General features: G+C 50.4%; 1 protein-coding gene across 2 annotated transcripts in view; it reads right to left on the bottom strand.

The window, feature by feature from the left end:
* Window positions 1–17,520, bottom strand: part of GALNT2 (polypeptide N-acetylgalactosaminyltransferase 2) — a 176,674-nt gene that overhangs the window by 83,490 nt on the left and 75,664 nt on the right. The gene's annotated exons all lie outside the window — the stretch shown is intronic.

The raw sequence follows: 17,520 nt of genomic DNA, 5'->3' as shown, positions 1-17,520 counted from the left end.
CCATGGAGCCCCGCTCAGAGGTTGTTAAATGATTTCTTTAATTCCACTGAATAACAGGGGAGGGAGGGGAAAGGATGGTGGAGCTTTTCCTCCGGCTACTCTAATAGGGCTGCCAGTGGAACTGAGCTGCAAATTAAGGGCTTAATGTAAAACCAGAAGATAGAAGCTCTGGCAGAATTTATTCCACTCATCTGCGCAAACAATTTACTCTAATCTATCAACATTAATCAAACTAAATAACAACCCCATGACCACAGAGCTAAATATATTTTTCAACCACTTGGGATCTGATTTCTGTGAATACAATAAGAAAGGTTCCTGTGTATAACCCAAATCAGAAATACCTCATGGCTAGTCATTTTCCCGCACGGACGTCTGTGGGCCAAGCATTGTCAACTGGCCATTTCCCTAGCAGATGCTATTAGGATGTTGGCAGCCTTAAATCCTCCCTCAGGGGAAATCTAACCAGTTCTGCTCGGATTTGTTCAACTAGCATTTCTCCAACCAGCATGGGCTGCATGACCACTGGAGACATTTTGGCTCTCAACAATATAAAGTGAGATCTGCAGGAAGGGTAATTCTCAGGGGCTGGGCCAAATCAGACATTTTTTTTCCCTAACGCAACTTGCTCTGCCAATAATCTGCATTTTCACTCAAAAGGTAGAGTAATCAAAGAGAAACAGCCTAAGCCTCCTCCTCCTCTGGAGGCCAGGTTTTCCTTCAGTTGCTTCTGAGGTGCAGTGAAGCTGGTTTATCTCATCAAGGCCACCATGGGGATGATGGGCGGGGGCCACTAGGAGGATGACCTCCTGTAGACACAGTGTGCAGGTCAGGAACGCCCTAGCCCCACCCCCCTGTCACAAGGCCCTCTCAGGCTTTCAAGTGCCCCTAGTGCTATGACTTTTGAAGATCCCAGCCCACACTGTAACAAATGTATAAAATGCATCTGTAGCCCAATTTAAATACTTTTTGCTGCAAAAAAAATTTCTTTGAAGGGTATTTGTAATTTGGCTTTTGAGATGACATGATTATAAACTTTCAATTTACTACTGGCAAAGATTTTGAGGCAATCTTGGCAACTGCAAGGGAGTGAGAGAATCAGACCTCCTCTCTGCCGTCACAATATAAGGAAACGTGCAAGTACTACATCCAGCAAGTAATGAAGTTACCAGAGTCACACTGGGTATACTTTCAATTAAGCTTATTAATTTTTATTTTGTTGCTTGCTTGTAACATATTGTGGCTAATAACTTTTTCCCCCGGCAGGCATCTGGCCTACTACACACACTGGCTAATGGATCATACCATTTAACCTTGTACTTGAATAAAATCAAAAGTGAACAACAACAACAACAAAAATCGAACGTTGCTGGTGGGGCCACCACATTGTAATGTTCACCAAATCAACATCTGTAAGTCAACCATCAGTGTTTTCTTAGAAAATAAATGTCTCCTTCTTCCCACAAACAAGATTGACTGGTCCATATGTAACACTCCCTAACCTATCTCCACCCCACGACCCGGGGCAATGAGCAATGAATCGACCAGAAAATAAGGCTGAAGAGGGGGACCTGCTGTGTAAGGAAGGCACCACGAAGTCCCAGCAGGCGACAGGATGCTAAGTGTCATTTACGAATGCCTACTACACATCAGCCACTGTACAAAGATACTTTACATCCTGGCCACAAGCCTGCCATTTTATAACCCTTATCTTACAATGGGGACACAAAAGATCAGAAAGGTTATGCAAATTGTCCAGGTGACACAGCAGGCAAGCCGCTTGAACTGGCCCCTTATGAATCAGGATGGGCAGCCCAGGGCGCAGACTGAACCAAGTCACAAGAACCTGATTTTCACAATGTCATAAAAATCCAAGAATACGTTTCTAGGGAGTCATCCACAAAGGACTATTTTGTTCTGGACTCCAAGTCAACACGCGCAAATCACCATGTTCACTACCTGCTCCTAGAGGAGGAGGGAGAGAAGGTGGGGGAGGAGGGGGAAGGGGAGAAGGGGGAGAGGGAAAAGGAGGGAGGAGGATGGAGAAGGAGGGGGAGGCGGAGGGAGAAAAGGAGGAGGAGGGGGTGATGGAAGAGAAGGAGGAGGGAGGGGGATGGAGGAGAGAGGGGGAGGAGGAGGAGGAGGAGGTGATGGAGGAGCAGGAGGAGGGAGAAGGAGGGAGGGGAATGAAGGAGGAGGGGGAGGAGGAGGAGTACCTCGGCCACTGTCTAACACTCACAGGGCACTTACAAGTGCCCAGCCACATTCTAGACCCTGCCTGTGCATTCATCCTCCTGACGGCGCTAGTACTGCCCCATTCTACAGATGAGCAAACTGAGGCACCAAACACTGAGTCACACAGAGCACACAGTAAGGCCAGAGTCGAGCTCCGGGGAATTCAGTGCCGGAGCCCAGGGTCTCAATCCTCCCAGTGCCCTGCCCTTGGAGAAGACAGCTCCCCTCCACCACCAAGACAGCCAAAACTAGAGCAAAACAGTGCATTTCCCACTCCTCTCAGAACACGTCAGGTCACTCTCAATTCCTCTAGTGCGGCCGGGCCCACCAGATCCACCGGCTGAGACGGTGCCCGCACGACCGCACGCCGGTCACACCCGCTCTGCTGTCGCCACCCCGCGCCTCCACCAGACCTTAGGGAAGGGCCGAGGGCGCCGGGGACACCCCCGTGGGACAGCACGGCCCGCACCCGGGCTGCTGCTCGTCAGCTGAGAGTCCAGACCGGACCCCACGACAGACAGGACGAAACAGGATGACAGGGAGGAGAGGAAGCCATGGAAGTGGCGAGACATCTGGAGACTCGAGACGCGTGTTCTGGAAACATCGCTCTGGCCATGGTGAGGGAGAGATGGAGGGGACAGGAGAGAGGCCAGGAGGCCCGCAGGGCGAGGCAGCCAGGGCAGGGGTGGCACAGCTGGCAGGGGGTGACAGTCACCCACAGGAAAAACGGGGAAGTTGTTGGGGGAGGGGAGGCTCCCGGAAGGAAAGACCGGTCTGTTCTGGAAATGCTGGGGTTACCGAAAGACACCAAGAGGAGGAAAAATGATGGGGACAGGCGACTGGAGCTCTGGAACACCTGGGGGGTGGGAGGATGACCTGAGGGAGGACAAGATCCAGGGTGGCAGGAGAGGCCAGCATTTCAGGGACAAGCAGGACACACGACATGATGGGATGAGCCCTGGCCTGGGAGCTGGAGCCTCAGGTGCTGGCCATGGCTTTGCCGGTGACCACAGGGGTCGGTCAGAGTAAGCGGCCTGCCTTCTCAAAGGTGGGGGTGCGGGGCTGAGTGCCTGGGGGTCCCCTAGGCGTCCCCAGCCACTCGAGAACACTTAATCACATGTGCTGCCTATAATCCACTAATGGTCAGTATCTAAAAGCATTGCAGGTGCTTTCAAGGCAGAGGGCTCCGGTACATTTATTTTGTACCCACAGCACCAAGCGTGGCGGTGGTCTTAGGGTAACTGCTCAAGAATAAGTGCAGACGAAAAAAATCCTCACCCTATTTACTCAGATTGATTTTACCAGCTTCTTCCACTTTGCTGTGGCAGCTTTTCATTACAACCATCCCTCTCCAACACATTTACATACATTATAAGGCTAACTGACACCAGTGGAGGCTCCATTTAAAAATGGAAATGCACCAAATACAAATGTATGGAGAGGCTCCCTGGCCCAGTATCTGCTGGTATCCAGGATACACCACAACCGATCTGTTTGTTTTCTCCGTGTTAAGAGAAAATGACACAGGGACAGACAGGTCCTCTTTTTAGTGACAAGCATAAACTGCTGAGATTAGACGAGTAATGATGTGGTTTGATGCTGGGTCAAAGCTGCAGAGAATTCAAAGCCTGTGATCTGATCCGTAAGTCTGCTTTTATTTCCCAGGATGCAGACCCATCTCTGCTCTGCTTCTCCTGCCCTCAAAGGGATGTTGACACGGAATATGCAACGACTCATCCCCACACAGAAGATGCTGTAGACAAATGCAGACCAGGGCGGGCTAGGTGGTTCTCAGTGAAAACTGAATTCTGTCAGGAAAGGCAACCCGAGAACTAGGATTCTCTGCCCACCAGACTGAGAGGACGCGGCCACCCCCGCTTGACTTCACCGTTTGGACCACAGCCTTGGCTACATCCACATGCAGCCCCAAGAAAGACCCAGAAAGCCTCAACTAGGGCACTGAGACGCTCTCTCTTGTTAGATGGTATTTGGGCCAGACACTGCAAATGCTAATTCCTGTCCTCTTACGCACTAACTCACCTAGCTGAGAGTTATTATTATTAGATATTTGAATTTGGTTAGTTTTCAGTCCAAAAGTTCAAGGTATGCATTATTCTTACAGATGCGTACAACAGAAGCAGTCTATTACCTGAAGCACACGTGGAATTAAATCAGGCCATGAGTGAAATCGAATGAAAATAAACGACCGAGGAATGTCTATTTATCCACCATAATTAAAGAGTACCGCAGCCAAAATCCATCCTATTTCTAAACAGGTAAAGGAGCAGCGACTTTTAACACGACATTATTTTCAGAAACAGCAAATCCAAGAGGTTGGTTTATTGGATAGTTATGAAAATTAAGTGTAAATGCAGGTTTAGTTATTAAATTTCTCCACTCTATTCCCAATGTGATCTCTCTCTTTCAAAATAAGCGGAAATAAATAGCACGTGGGCTTGGTTTTTTGCCAGAGACAGAGTATCTGTCTTGGGGATGGGGGGGTGCCAAGAGGGACGGGGGCTTGGACGGAGGTTGGGAGGTGGATGTGGGGAGCAGGGGGCACAGCCAGCTGGCAGGGCAGCCCCTGAGGCTCGGCAGACGGCCGCCTACTTGTTAATGGCACAAGGCCAACCCTCACGTCCCAGATGAGGAGAGAAGCAGAAAGGCCAGTGGCTTCTTATGTTCCCAACGGCTGCCAAACAAACCCCCTCAAAACCGAGTACCTTAAACCAAAAAATGCTAATCTCTTGCACAGTTTCAGAGGGTCAAGCATCTGGCTGGTTCTGGCCCACGGTCCCTCGTGAGCCAGCACATCAGCCGGGGCGGCCACCATCTGAAGGTCCGGTGGGGCCCAGGACGCTTCCAGGACGGGCCCCTCCAGGGCTGCTGGCTGGAGGCCCAGTTCTTCACCAGGGACTCACGCACGGCCGCTGGCCTCCCGCAGTAAGTGACCTGCGAGGGAGAAGTGGGGCGGGGAAGGCGCGTCGTCGAGGGAGAGGGGAGGACCCCAGGCCCAGTCCTGGAAATCACTCGCCAGTCCAGCCCCCCCTCCAGAGGAGGGGCCTTGACCCCCCCTTCTGAGAGGAGGGGAACCTATTCTAAAACCACCACATTTACCGATGCCAAGGACAGTGGCAGAGAGGAGGCCAGAATACTCCACAGGCAGACAGAACACCACTGTACCCCGACGGCTATTCACATGGGCAAGTCTGTGCCGTAAAAATGTGTTTCCACCTCACGCTGACCTCTTATCCACCTCCCAATACAGAGACAGTTCCTGCCTATGGTAACGTGGTTGAGTTACGCACCACCACCAAAATAAACATGCCCACACACATCAAACTAGATAACAAAGGATAAATGTACACAGCTAAACCGTCAAAGGCTGCCTTCATAAAGTTTAAATGCCTAATGTTATATTGTTAGCAAAGGTAAAAATATCGCTGGGGAGGAAAAAAGAAAATGAACAGGTTGTTTTCACGCTCCACTTACAGAAATACATTTTGTCACCGTTCAGTTCCTTCGGCTGACGACCGTCTGCTCAGAGGCAGATCAAGTTACCAAAAATACCATGTGAATGACTACTTGATTTCTTTCTCATCAACTGTCTACTTTTCACTGTTATTTAATGACTGTTCAGAAATTACCACCCCCACGGCTGATCCGTACAGCAACCTTCTAGTTTGGGGGGAAAAAAAAGCCAGGTTGCCCAATGTATTCAAAAGATGTGATAATTTCTATTTCCACAGCCCATCTCTTAAGAGCACACTGCCAAGCTAAGACACTGGAAACTAATAACTGCTTTGCTTGAAAGCACATTTTAAAGAGTGGATTCAGTTTCCCGCTGAAGACCTAGACCCCCACCCCCACCACCCTCCCTCTGAAGTGACCACAGCGGAACCCCAGAGACGACTCCTTGTTTCCAACTCTTCAGGGTGGGGGTCCCCAAGGTCCTCTCACCAGAGGGTGAGGAAGCCTCTGACACAACGTGACATTATCGAAGCCTCTACTTTCTACCTAGGGTGTGTAACCCACTGACAGTGACAGAGGCAGTTTTAACTCGCTGGGAAAGGGTCCAGAGGAAGGAAGGCTGGAGCGCCTGCGAGGAGGCCCCCTCGGCTAAGCTAGGCGTCTCCTAAAACCAGAAGCCTGTAGTCTGCAAACACCGACACCTCTGCATTTATACAAGAGGGCGGTTTCTGCTTCTAAATAAGAGGCTCGTTGGAATGCTAACTTGGTGTAAGAGGAAGAATGCTCTCTTCCCTACCGTCACCACTGGAAGAGGAAGGGGCAGTGCTGGGCCCAGGCACCCCACCGCTTCTGAACACACGTCCTGCATGGGGCAGCAATGAGTCCTGCCCCGGCCAGTTTCATCCCCGGCTGGTAGAGTTGGAAGAACAAGCTGCAGGAGCCGGAGCAGCTCAGGTGAGCTTCCAACAGCCACCTCCCGCCAGAGTCCCAACCTTTACCAACTGAGAGTCAACAGGGTGAAGGTTAAAGAATCAGGGCCTGTGAGGTGCAAGAGCCGGGAAGGAGGCCTGGTCCCGCCCTGCCCCGCTTCATCACAGCCCCCAGGTGTGGGTCCAGCCGTGGGTGTTTTCTAGACGCTTCCCAGGCAGCTCTAATGCACAGAGTTAAGAACCACTGGCTTCAGTGATGTACTTAAAATTTTCAAACTCCTTACTCCAACTTGGTCCATGAAACTCAACGTTGCTAAAACGGGAGGGGGGGTCAAGTTTCTACTGTGGGTTCAAAGTCACAGACTGCTTCATACAGAATCACGTGCTCACAAATAAGACATCTGTTACGATAAAGGTCATCACCTTTACCGGGTACCTTCAGAGAAAAGCAGGCTGTGAGGGACACCAGGGGTGGGGTGGGGGGGCTGTGCCATACTGGGGAGCTGTAACAATCGCTTGTACTAAAATCATGAGCTATGATACCGCGGCGAATCCCCTGCTATGTAACAGCTATAACACCGCGGCGAATCCCCTGCTATGCAACTTTTCCAACAAGCCTAGTGTATCACCCTGCACGCTCACTCCATCACACACGGACCATCACACATGGTCCATCGATTGCCTTAATTTAGTGAAAATCTTCCCGTTTGAATCCCTGAGGCCCTACGGATGAAATGTCAGTCAGTGATGCAGCCTGCTCGGCCTAGCAGCTCGATACCTGAAGCACAGCAGGCGCGGTCTGGAAACATGCTGCGGGCAGGTGGGTCCCGGCCCATCTCCATCACCTGGGGCTGCCCAGGGTGCCTCCTGGGGCTCAGTTTCCCAAGACGTGAAATGGAAACTTACAGACGTGTCTATCCCACCCACTGAAGTGATGTAACCGGCAGGGCCCCACTGAACTGCAAGGCATTCTGTTAGTGAGACATGGAGTCCCATTACTGAGAAAATTTAACCTGCCACCTTCCGTTTGGAAGGCCCATTCTTCACCCCTCTTTTAATTATCCTACTCCGACTACTCAACTTCCTTCTTTCCGCCCCACAACTAGTTCATTCTTAGACTTGTTAAAATGTACGCATTTGTTATCTCTGTGGTCTAACCTCTCCAAACCCGTAACTCCAATCTCATCATGAGGAAAACATCTGACAGATGAGGGACATACTACAAAATCCCTGACCAGCATCCTCAGAACTGTCAAGGTCATCAACACAAGGAAGGGGGGGAAACTGTCACAGCCCAAAGGAGGCTAAAGAGATAGGATGACCAAATGAAATGTGATACCTGGACAGGCTATTGGATCAGAAAAAGGACATTAGGGAGAAACTCAGGAAATCCGAATAAAGTAGGAACTGAGTTAATAATAACATTATCAATATTGGTTCTTTAATAATAAGGGAAACTGGTTACGGGGTGCATGGGAACTCTGCATTATGTTCTCATTTTTTCTGTAAATCTAAAACTGCTGTAAAAATAAAATGTGCACATAGATCTTGTTTGCATAAAAGGAAAATGATCCTATTAAACACTGCTAAGCCAGCACCTACCAACCATGTATTTCCAGAGTGTCTGTCCATTTTTAATGGCAACGTTAAGCCCTCTCTACATCCTCTCCCTTCAGGGAACTAAGATGTGAGTCAGCAGTTCCTGATTTTAAAGCCAGTTTTGTAATGAGACACACACCCGGAGGCAACCTATTTTACGCCACAATCTTCTTTCAAGAGCAACCAATCCATCCTCAACCCCTGCGCTCACGGTAGAGCAGCAGGTGGCCCAGGGGCGGGGGTGGGCACAAGGAGGGCTATTAACATTCCTTACTCCTCCCAAGAGTTTATGATGCAAGATCACTCTTGGTCCCAAAGCGGATCATGGAGCGAGAGCACACAGGTCCTCTTTCTTCCTGTTAGGAGTCTCGGACAAAGCCCCTTCTTAACTACTGCCCCTCTTCTTGTTCTGGGGTTGAAGCAGTTTCTCTTAGTTTAGAGAAATGATGAATTTCAGCAAACTTGACTAGAAAATGTCTTCTTACAAAAAAACAAAAAAACCCAATGTATTTTAGAAAATTCTTTCCCCCATGACTTACGTAAAAGTCAGTTGTTTTTTAATGTTGAAAAATAATAATTCCCAACAGATGAGGAAAAAAGTGGCAGGAGAGAGGTTAGCATGCAGCTGCTCAGCCAGGCGCTGAGCAGTGCTGCAGGGAGGGGCGGGGGCGTCCTCAGCAGCCTCCCACCACCACGCACTCCCCTCCACCTCCAGATGCCACGCCTACGCCACCCCTTCCTGCATCCCCATCACCTCCAGGACCCCTCCATGCTTGGCCTGGCGGCAGCACCCTGACCTCAGTGTCAATGCTCTGGCAAAGCCGCTTCCCAACCTGCTTGGGCTCCCAGGTGTAGGTGGGGCTCACAGAACCGGCTGCAACACCACCACGTCACCAGTAGGGGCTGCCAGCTCGCACTACGTCCCCTCCACTGGGCCTCGGGTCCGCACCCCACGGGTCCCTGCCCTGCTCAGCTCCCTAATGACCTGAGTCAGACATGGCTCCAGGGAGGGATGGGTGAGACCCTCCATGGGCACCAGATCTTGAGTCTGTTTTGAAGAGCGTCTCCAGGGGAAAAGTGGGTCCTAGAATGATATGCAAAGGGCTCCAGGGATAGAAATGAAATGGAAAACTTGTAATTAAGTTTTTTTCCCCTTCTCTAATCACAAATCATCAGAATCAGAAATTCCTAGCAGTGCAGCCCAGGAACAGGGTGAATGGGAGGGCCTATCACTCACTGACAGATGCCGCACAGGAGCACACAACCACCCACCAAGGTGCACACAGGGACCCCCACCCCCACTGAGGCTACCCCCTGTCCTCAGGGAAAGAGTTTCAGTTCTGAGACAATCAGAATCAGAGAGACCTGGACGTGGGGCAAAGGGAAGATGCGGGGCAGGAGGGGAAGAAGGGAGCTTTCACAGAGCTGCCCTGGGAGAGGAGAGGACAGAGTGCCCAGCACATGCCCACGGCCAAAGCCAGGCCAGGCCAAGGCCAAGCAATCTGAAGGCAAAAGGAGGAGGCGTTTGAAGAATATCTGATAATTCATGTCAAGGTCAGCAGGTAAAATGAAGGTGACCACATGGATTTTTTTTAAAGAAAACTAGTGAATGTGGCTACAGGACCAGAAACACCAAGTAGAAGGCACCTCTCAAAGGACACACATTATCTGCAACCAAAGAAATAACCTTGTGAGCGTCTCAGTGAGACGGTGGGGAGACATTTTCTGAAGTTTCTAGCAAATGAGCAACAGTAAATGGGAACTGCTCAGCATCTTTATTGACTTAAAATTTCCATGTTCTCATTAACATTCTCTTGATTTAGAGTTCCGTGGCTACTTGCCATGTGAATATCACCCAAACCCTCTAGAAGGGTTGTCCTAAATCTAGTTTTCTCATAAGGTCTTTATTAATTACAAATTCCTCTTTCACAATGAATTCATGCAAAATGACATGAACACTCATTCACCGTTAGCCCATTTCACAGATAAGTGACACCTGGGAAAGGGGCTTGATGTGGTACCACCGGAGCCTGCATTCCACTTGAGCCTGTTCCAAAATGCTGGTTTTTCCACAGCTCCAAGCTCTTTTCCTACAAGGTTATTTAGATCAGTTTACGGAAGCCAGGTGGACCATTCACATCCAGCCCCTAACATGAGTGACCTGGAGCAGGACTCTGTAGAGAAAGACCAGCCCCCAGGATCAGAGAAGCCAGTCCCGACAGGCACTGACCGCCAGCAGGTTCCAGGGGTGCTGTTTGCAGAGGAGCCCCTCCCTCTTGTGTCCTGCGCTGGGCCAAGGTGCACGGGCCCAGTCAGGGACAGGCTGCTTGGTTCTTCACCTCTGGAACACTTAGTTACACGTCCATCCTCTGCCTGGGACATCTTCCACAGTCTCCTAGTATGTGCTATGACAATATGGGCTACAGACGTCTCACTATCTTATTTAAAAGCGAAAGGATAGCGTGTAAATTAGTTGAACTTGACCGGAAAGCTATCTGGCACCACATACTACAAACTGGAAAGACATGGAACCTTTAAGCTGATAAATCTCATTTCTGTGAATTTATCCTCATGAACTAACCCAAAGTAAGGAACAAATTTTAAGCATGGATGTTGCAGCACTGTCTATGAAAGAAAAAAAGAAGAAATGTAAAATATTCACCAAAAGGATGTGGGTTAAATTATGTCACAGCCCCTCAAAAGACTATTATGCAACCATTAAGAATTATAAAGACCACACAGCCATATGCAAAATGGATATAATTCATTAAATGAAAAAGCAGGAGACAAAATTTTATGTACACAATGAAACACACTATAAAATAAAAAGTATCCGTATCCTGGAGAGAAATGCACTAAAATAAAAATGGTTGTGTTGAGAGTGGTGAATGTTGAGTGTTGTCCTCACTTCTCAAACTTTCTGTCATTTTAAAGTTACCTTCATGAATAATAAATTTTAACACAGGCGTATTTAGGTTGGAATTTCAAACCTACGCAATACATCATATCATTAAGGCATCAGGCTCACCTCTGGCCTGAGGCTACAAAAGCTGTCCAAGGTCTAGAAACAGGTGTCAGCCTAGCCCTGCTTTTACGGTGTGCGGTCGAGGCACTGTTCTAGAACCCGCAGAGGTCTCCCCTGCCCTGGAACTGGAGACGGGCCACGAGAGAGCTGCTGTTGGCACTGCCGGACTCTGCCCCAACAGGCCTGTTGAGGGGCTCTGCTCTTCTGTGTCCAGCTCTTTCCCTACCGAGTGTTTTTTTTCCAAGAAACTCGCCAACAAAAGACCAAACTGATCTCGTGTGCTGTGGCCACGGCTGGCATTGACCTATTAAACTAAGGGGCAGCTGGACCTTCCCAAGCGTTCCCTGGTGACTACATGCAGAGACCAAAGCCCATCGTTCCACCAGGCCCATCCCTGACTCGACAGAGGGGGTGGGAATCTCGACGACAGTGCCGCCACCTCCACGAATGATGTTCACTGAGAGCTCCCTGTGTGTGGGCGTCCTAGAGCAGCTGTGTGCACGGATTTCAGTCACTCTTCACGGCATCCTTGAGGGGCAGTATTAATGTCCCATTTAAACGACGAGAAAACTGAGTACCAAAGAGACCGAATCAAGAGCGCATAGCAAATGGGCAGGCAGTGAGGGCACCAGGGTCACATGTGGGACTGATGGCCTCCTGCCCTCCTGGGAAGCGAGAAGAACTAAGCCCAGCTCAGCTGCCTGACGTGGCCAGCTGGTCAGATAGTTAACTGGGGGCAGCCACTCCTTCTCTCCCCTTATTCAACTTCAGAAAAGTATGATCTTATACCAATATTTGTTTTCCAAGGCTGCTTTTCCTGCCCACACACATTATCTTGTTTAATCATCAGGGGAAAGTTGGGGTGAAGGTGATTTGGCTTTGCAGGCAAATTCCAATTCCTGCTCTGGAGCTCACGCAGTAGGGATCGTGACTGCGACCCATCGTGAGGCTGCAAGAGTTAAGTGACACAACGTGTGATGAGGATGCTAGCCAACTCTGACACACAGTAGGTTCTCAATAAAAAGTCAGCCCCTCTGCCCCACACCACAGCCTTAGAAGTTTAAGGCACTCCATTGTAAAGCAGAGTAAAGCACACAAAATCACCGGAATTACCCAAGATCCCACAGTCACGAATAACCAGTCATGAGACGTCTATCCACGGCAGACTCACCGTATCTGTAGAACTCAGGGATCACCACCAAGATATGCCAACCCCACGGAGTTTGTTCTAAGCACTGTTTGCCTCTCACCACTCATGCATGGTAAAGTCTGAGAATTTAACAACCTCTTCGGACAGAGGCATTTTTAAATGTTGAGTTTCTAAGAGCCAGTTTACCATTACTTTCCTCTCCGCAGCCCAAAGATTCACGTGTCCGCTGGCTTTGAAACTAGACAGAACAAGATTCAAATCCAGGTTCCAGAACTTAATAAATTATCTATCTTCCTAATTCTCAGTAGCATGTATCCAGAATGCCGGATTTTGAGAGGATTCGAGAAAGTAAATGCGAAACACTTTGAACACAGTAGATGTAACACCTTGAGGATGTGTTGGACCAGATGAATTAAGCGCCAGAAAGAACTCACTAGAAAGCTGGCCGGCCTCACTTGGGTGTGAAACACAGCAGAGTGTGAGTCGAGCAGACGTGCAAACTCACTCTCATTCATGTGCACGCAGGCCTGTACAGCAGCACTCCAATCCTGAGTCCCACCAGCAAAACCCAGCACCTGGGAGCCCCAGGATTTGTTTCTAAAGAAATTCTGCCAGCGAGCCTCACCAGATGTTTATACCCCAAGCTCTTCCAAAAGGGACTGGATAGCTTAAAACAAAAGATCTAAATAGAAACACAAAAGAAATGGAACATCAAGATTGAGGAAATGAAGCAAATCTGAATTTTCACTCTGAGCTTCCCAGAGACAGAAATAAAAGAAGTAACAGGAACAGGAATTAAAATATAATTAGAGGGACTTTCCTGGTGGTGCAGTGGTTAAGATTCCACCTGCCAATGCAGGGGACACGGGTTGGAGCCCTGGTCTGGGAAGGTCCCATGTGCCTCGGAGCAGCTAAGCCCGTGCGCCACAACTACTGAGCCTGCACTTTAGAGCCCGCGAGCCACAACTATTGAGCCCATGTGCCACGAGTACTGAAGCCCGGTCACCTAGAGCCCATGCTCCACAAGAGAAGCCACCACAATGAGAAGCCCATGCACTGCAAGGAAGAGTAGCCCCCGCTCACCGCAACTATAGAAAGCCTGTTCACAGCAACGAAGACCCAACACAGCCAATAAATAAAAATAAATAAATTAATTAAATTACCTTGGAACCTGCCCAAGGTGAACAGGACACGAACAGGTAAGAACCCAGTTCAGACCAGACATTCTTTTGTCCTAAGTACCTTAAGACAGACTGGATTTCTCTTTTTTTTTTTAAGAACTTTTATTAAGATACAGTTAACAGACAATAAACTGCATATATTTAGAGTGTACAATTTTGTATTTTTTTTCTTATTAGTAATGTATATATGGCAATCCCAATCTCCCAATTCATTTCCCCCCCAAGACAGACTGGATTTCTGGTGGAAAATCCTAAAACCTGTCATGAACAAAATGGACCTGGAGTCACGGGTGGTGGTGGATCAAAGTGGCTGCATTTTTTCGCTGCTCCTCCCCAGGGAGCCGGATCCAGTGCGTGGCCCCAAGCCGCCTGGACCCCGGACTGGGCCCTGTGACTTGCTGTAGCTGATTGGGTGTGAGCTCCTCAGAATGCGGCCCTGAGGCCCCCACATGTAAGGAAGCTGGCCGAGGCCCCTGGAGAGCCGAGATGCCCCAGACAACAGCCAGCAAGGCTGCGGGACACATGGGTGGGGCCGTCTTGGACAAGCCAGACAACTCAGCTGTCATGTGACTGGGGATGCCCGCGAGCCTCAGGGAGCCCCGCAAAGAACTGTCCACCGATCCACAGGGTTGTGGGAAGTCACAAACCGCCAGCTCCAGGGCGGTGGGCTGGGCAGCAGCAAATGAGACAGGGCTGCAGGATGAAGCCACGCAGGAAATCCACAACAATGGTCCATGGCATCGGGAAGCTGCCTGTGCATGACTGCTGCCCACAGACACCTCGGGGGTAAGACATGCCAGGGCAGTTCAGGCAAAGGATTCTGCGTGGAGCTAAACCAGTGCCATCCACACAGCTTGAGTAGCAGCCTGCATTTTGAATATTATCCCCCTTGGAAAATATTAAGAAGGAGCTGAGGTAGCTGGTGCATCAGGAGGGCTTAAAAAGAGAGAGGGAGAGAGAGCGTGCGCTTTTCTGTTTTAGAAGCCATCTCTGATATAAACAATTTATTCATTAAACACATATTTTTGAATGTTTACTATAGGCCAGGTCCTTTCCCAGGAGGGAGAGATGAAGAGATAATTGTACACCATCAGGCCCTGCCCTCAAGAGGATCACCACACCCCAGGTGGTGTGTGATCCTGGGCACACGTGTGCCCTCCCTGGGGACAGCAGTGAATGATCACTGCACAGGATCTCTGCAGGCTCTTGGTATAAAGCCTGACACCTACTACGTGTTCCATACCACTAGTACTGATACTAATGTTACCAGAGACACATACTACACGTTCCATAACACTAGCACTGTTTACGAAAGATACCACCATCAGTATCAAGTAAAATCTCAGTACTAGTGGTGGTATCGTTGCGCGGTGACACGGAGATGGGTTGGAGAAGTCATACGAGGGAGGATGTGAGGAAGGACTGCTAGCAGATGGCAGTGGTCCTCCCGGGGAAAAAGAGGGGATGGTCTGATGAGGGGACGGTCTGACGAGGGGACAGAGACTGGGACCCTTGCCCGGGAGCCAGGGAGGGAGGAGCTGGGTGGGGCGGCTCCTGGATTGACAGCACTGCCTCCCTGCCCAGCCCCTCAAAACCCCCAGTGTCATTCCATGTCAAAAGGCAAAAATGGAAGGCCTGCCCGCCAACTCCTCTAGGCTGGGAGCAAACTCTGGCAAACAGGGCTTGGCCAGGGGTCTGGGAAAGCTGGCGGGGCCCCCAGGATTCCAGTTCCCCAGAGGCATCTCAGTTCCGAAGGTCCCCAGTGAGAAAGGGATTTAGCGAGAGCAGGGCCAACGTGGCCAGAGGCGGCCAGCCTGGAGGAGGTGGGGCAGACACTTCTCTGTGTTTCCCTCTGCACGGACCAGTGCTCAGCTGGCCCTGCTCCACGACAGGCCGCTCTCCCCCTACACAGGCCTCACCACGCTCAGTGGTGCCACCCACCTTGGCAGAACCAAGAGGGCCCTGAGCAACCTGGCACCCTGAGGCCACAGCACACCCGAGGGTCCCTGCAGGCTCCGTGTGTGGTCCTGTGCAGCCTGCAGCCCTAGGGCCAAACACGAGCAAAGAACCGTCCCTTCCCTACAGAGAAAAGTCGAGCACATCTGGTCCCAAACGAGCCTAGTTCACAGTGTCTTTCTTCTTCAGACCAGGCCGAAACGCAAAGGAGGGATCAAATGAAGACATGGAATTGGGGGAAATTCTCTGGTTGACCCTGGCCTCACACGGAGGGTCCAGAGACCCTTCAAATAAACTGAAAGGAACACTAAATATGTTAAGAGAAAAACAACAGACGGACTTGGGGTCATGTGCAAGTTTAAGAAGTCATGTGACAGCACACATTTCTGTGGAGGGAAGAGCAGATAGTAAGAGAAAAGAAGGTTCCCAAGGTAAACAAAACAGCAGGTCCACAGGGGCCAAGTGTGGGCTGGACAGTGGCCACCCCAGGGCTGGGCAGCCACAGAGCAGAGCTGACAGCCTGCAGGGCAGAGAGGGTGCTTCGTGCAAAGCTCTATTTCAGCTGCTCCTCCTGGTCTCCTCTGAAAGCAACGTCGGCAGCCTCGCCAGACACGTGAAAGCTGCCCCTTCGCCCACTTCAAACATCTGACGTCAGAGTAAACAAATCCCCAGCTGGCTGTGGAGACGTGGCCAGCGCGGGGCAGGGGCGCTGCTGAGAAACGCCCTCTGTCGCCAGTGACTCACAGCTCTGTGTGGACGGGCAAGCCCTGCAGACAGCATTCATCCAACCCACGTGGAGACCAATGGTCCAAAATCTTTACCTGCCACAGAACAGAAAATAGGAGAGCTCCCACGGGAGAGACAAGAACGGGCTCCACGAGTCTGTCGATGTGCAACCTGACCTGATGTACACAGAGGGCTCCACGAGTCTGTCGATGTGCAACCTGACCTGATGTACACAGAGGGCTCCACAAGTCTGTCGATGTGCAACCTGACCTGATGTACACAGAGGGAGACAGGACAGGAACCCCGGCAGGAGGCCAGGCTGCCCGTCTAATGAGGAGTTCAGGCTCCACCGCTCCCGCTGAGCGTTTCTGCCCTGAGGCCAAGAGCGGGGTCCCTGGCGCAAGTCATCCTGCAGACCAGCCACTGGCCCCACGTCAGGCAGAGTGTCTCAGGAGGCCAAGCTTTCACTCCTGTTCCTGGCATTTTTTCTAAAACAAAAGTCGGTGACTTCACGGCTTAGTTTCCTGTCTCTAAGGAAGGGAGCCCACGTCAGCGACAGCCTCGAGCCTCCCTGTGGGTCCTCTGCTAGACATGTGCTCAGGCCTCAACCACTTGCTGGAGAAACAGGCTGGGCCCTTATCCATCCTTGCACAACACAAAACGCCACCCCTACCCTGCCACCCACTGCCCGGGCCGTCCTGAGGACTCACCGTTTTATATCCCATCAGGCACAGATGCTCCTTCGATGCCCCTGCAGCCAGACCCCACCCCACCCCACCCACTTGAAATTATTTCTTACCGACCCCTCAGTGCTCAATTCAGTTCCTGCAGGTTCCCCGGAAACACCGTGATCGTTCTTACTTTCTTGGTTTGGCTCAAGATTTTTTTTTTTTCTTTTCCTATTTTTAAAGTAAGGTATAAGACTTCCCTGCAGGCGCAGTGGTTAAGAATCCGCCTGCCAATGCAGGGGACATGGGTTCAAGCCCTGGTCCGGGAAGATTGCACATGATGCGGAGCAACGAAGCCTGTGCACCGCAACTACTGAGCCTGTGCTTTACAGCCCACAAGCCACAACTACTGAGCCCCTGTGCCACAACTACTGAAGCCCCCACCTAGAGCCCATGCTCCACAACGAAGAGCAGCCCCTGCTCACCATAACTAGAGAAAGCCTGCACGTAGCAATGAAGACCCAACACAGCCAATAAAAAAAAAAAAATTCTTTAAAAAAATTTTTAAAAAATAAAGTAA

The sequence above is a fragment of the Hippopotamus amphibius genome, chromosome 5, assembly GCF_030028045.1.
Source record: "Hippopotamus amphibius kiboko isolate mHipAmp2 chromosome 5, mHipAmp2.hap2, whole genome shotgun sequence".
Taxonomy (NCBI): domain Eukaryota; kingdom Metazoa; phylum Chordata; class Mammalia; order Artiodactyla; family Hippopotamidae; genus Hippopotamus; species Hippopotamus amphibius.
The sequence above is the reverse complement of the archived record's forward strand: the minus strand, read 5'-3'. Positions and strand labels throughout refer to the sequence as shown.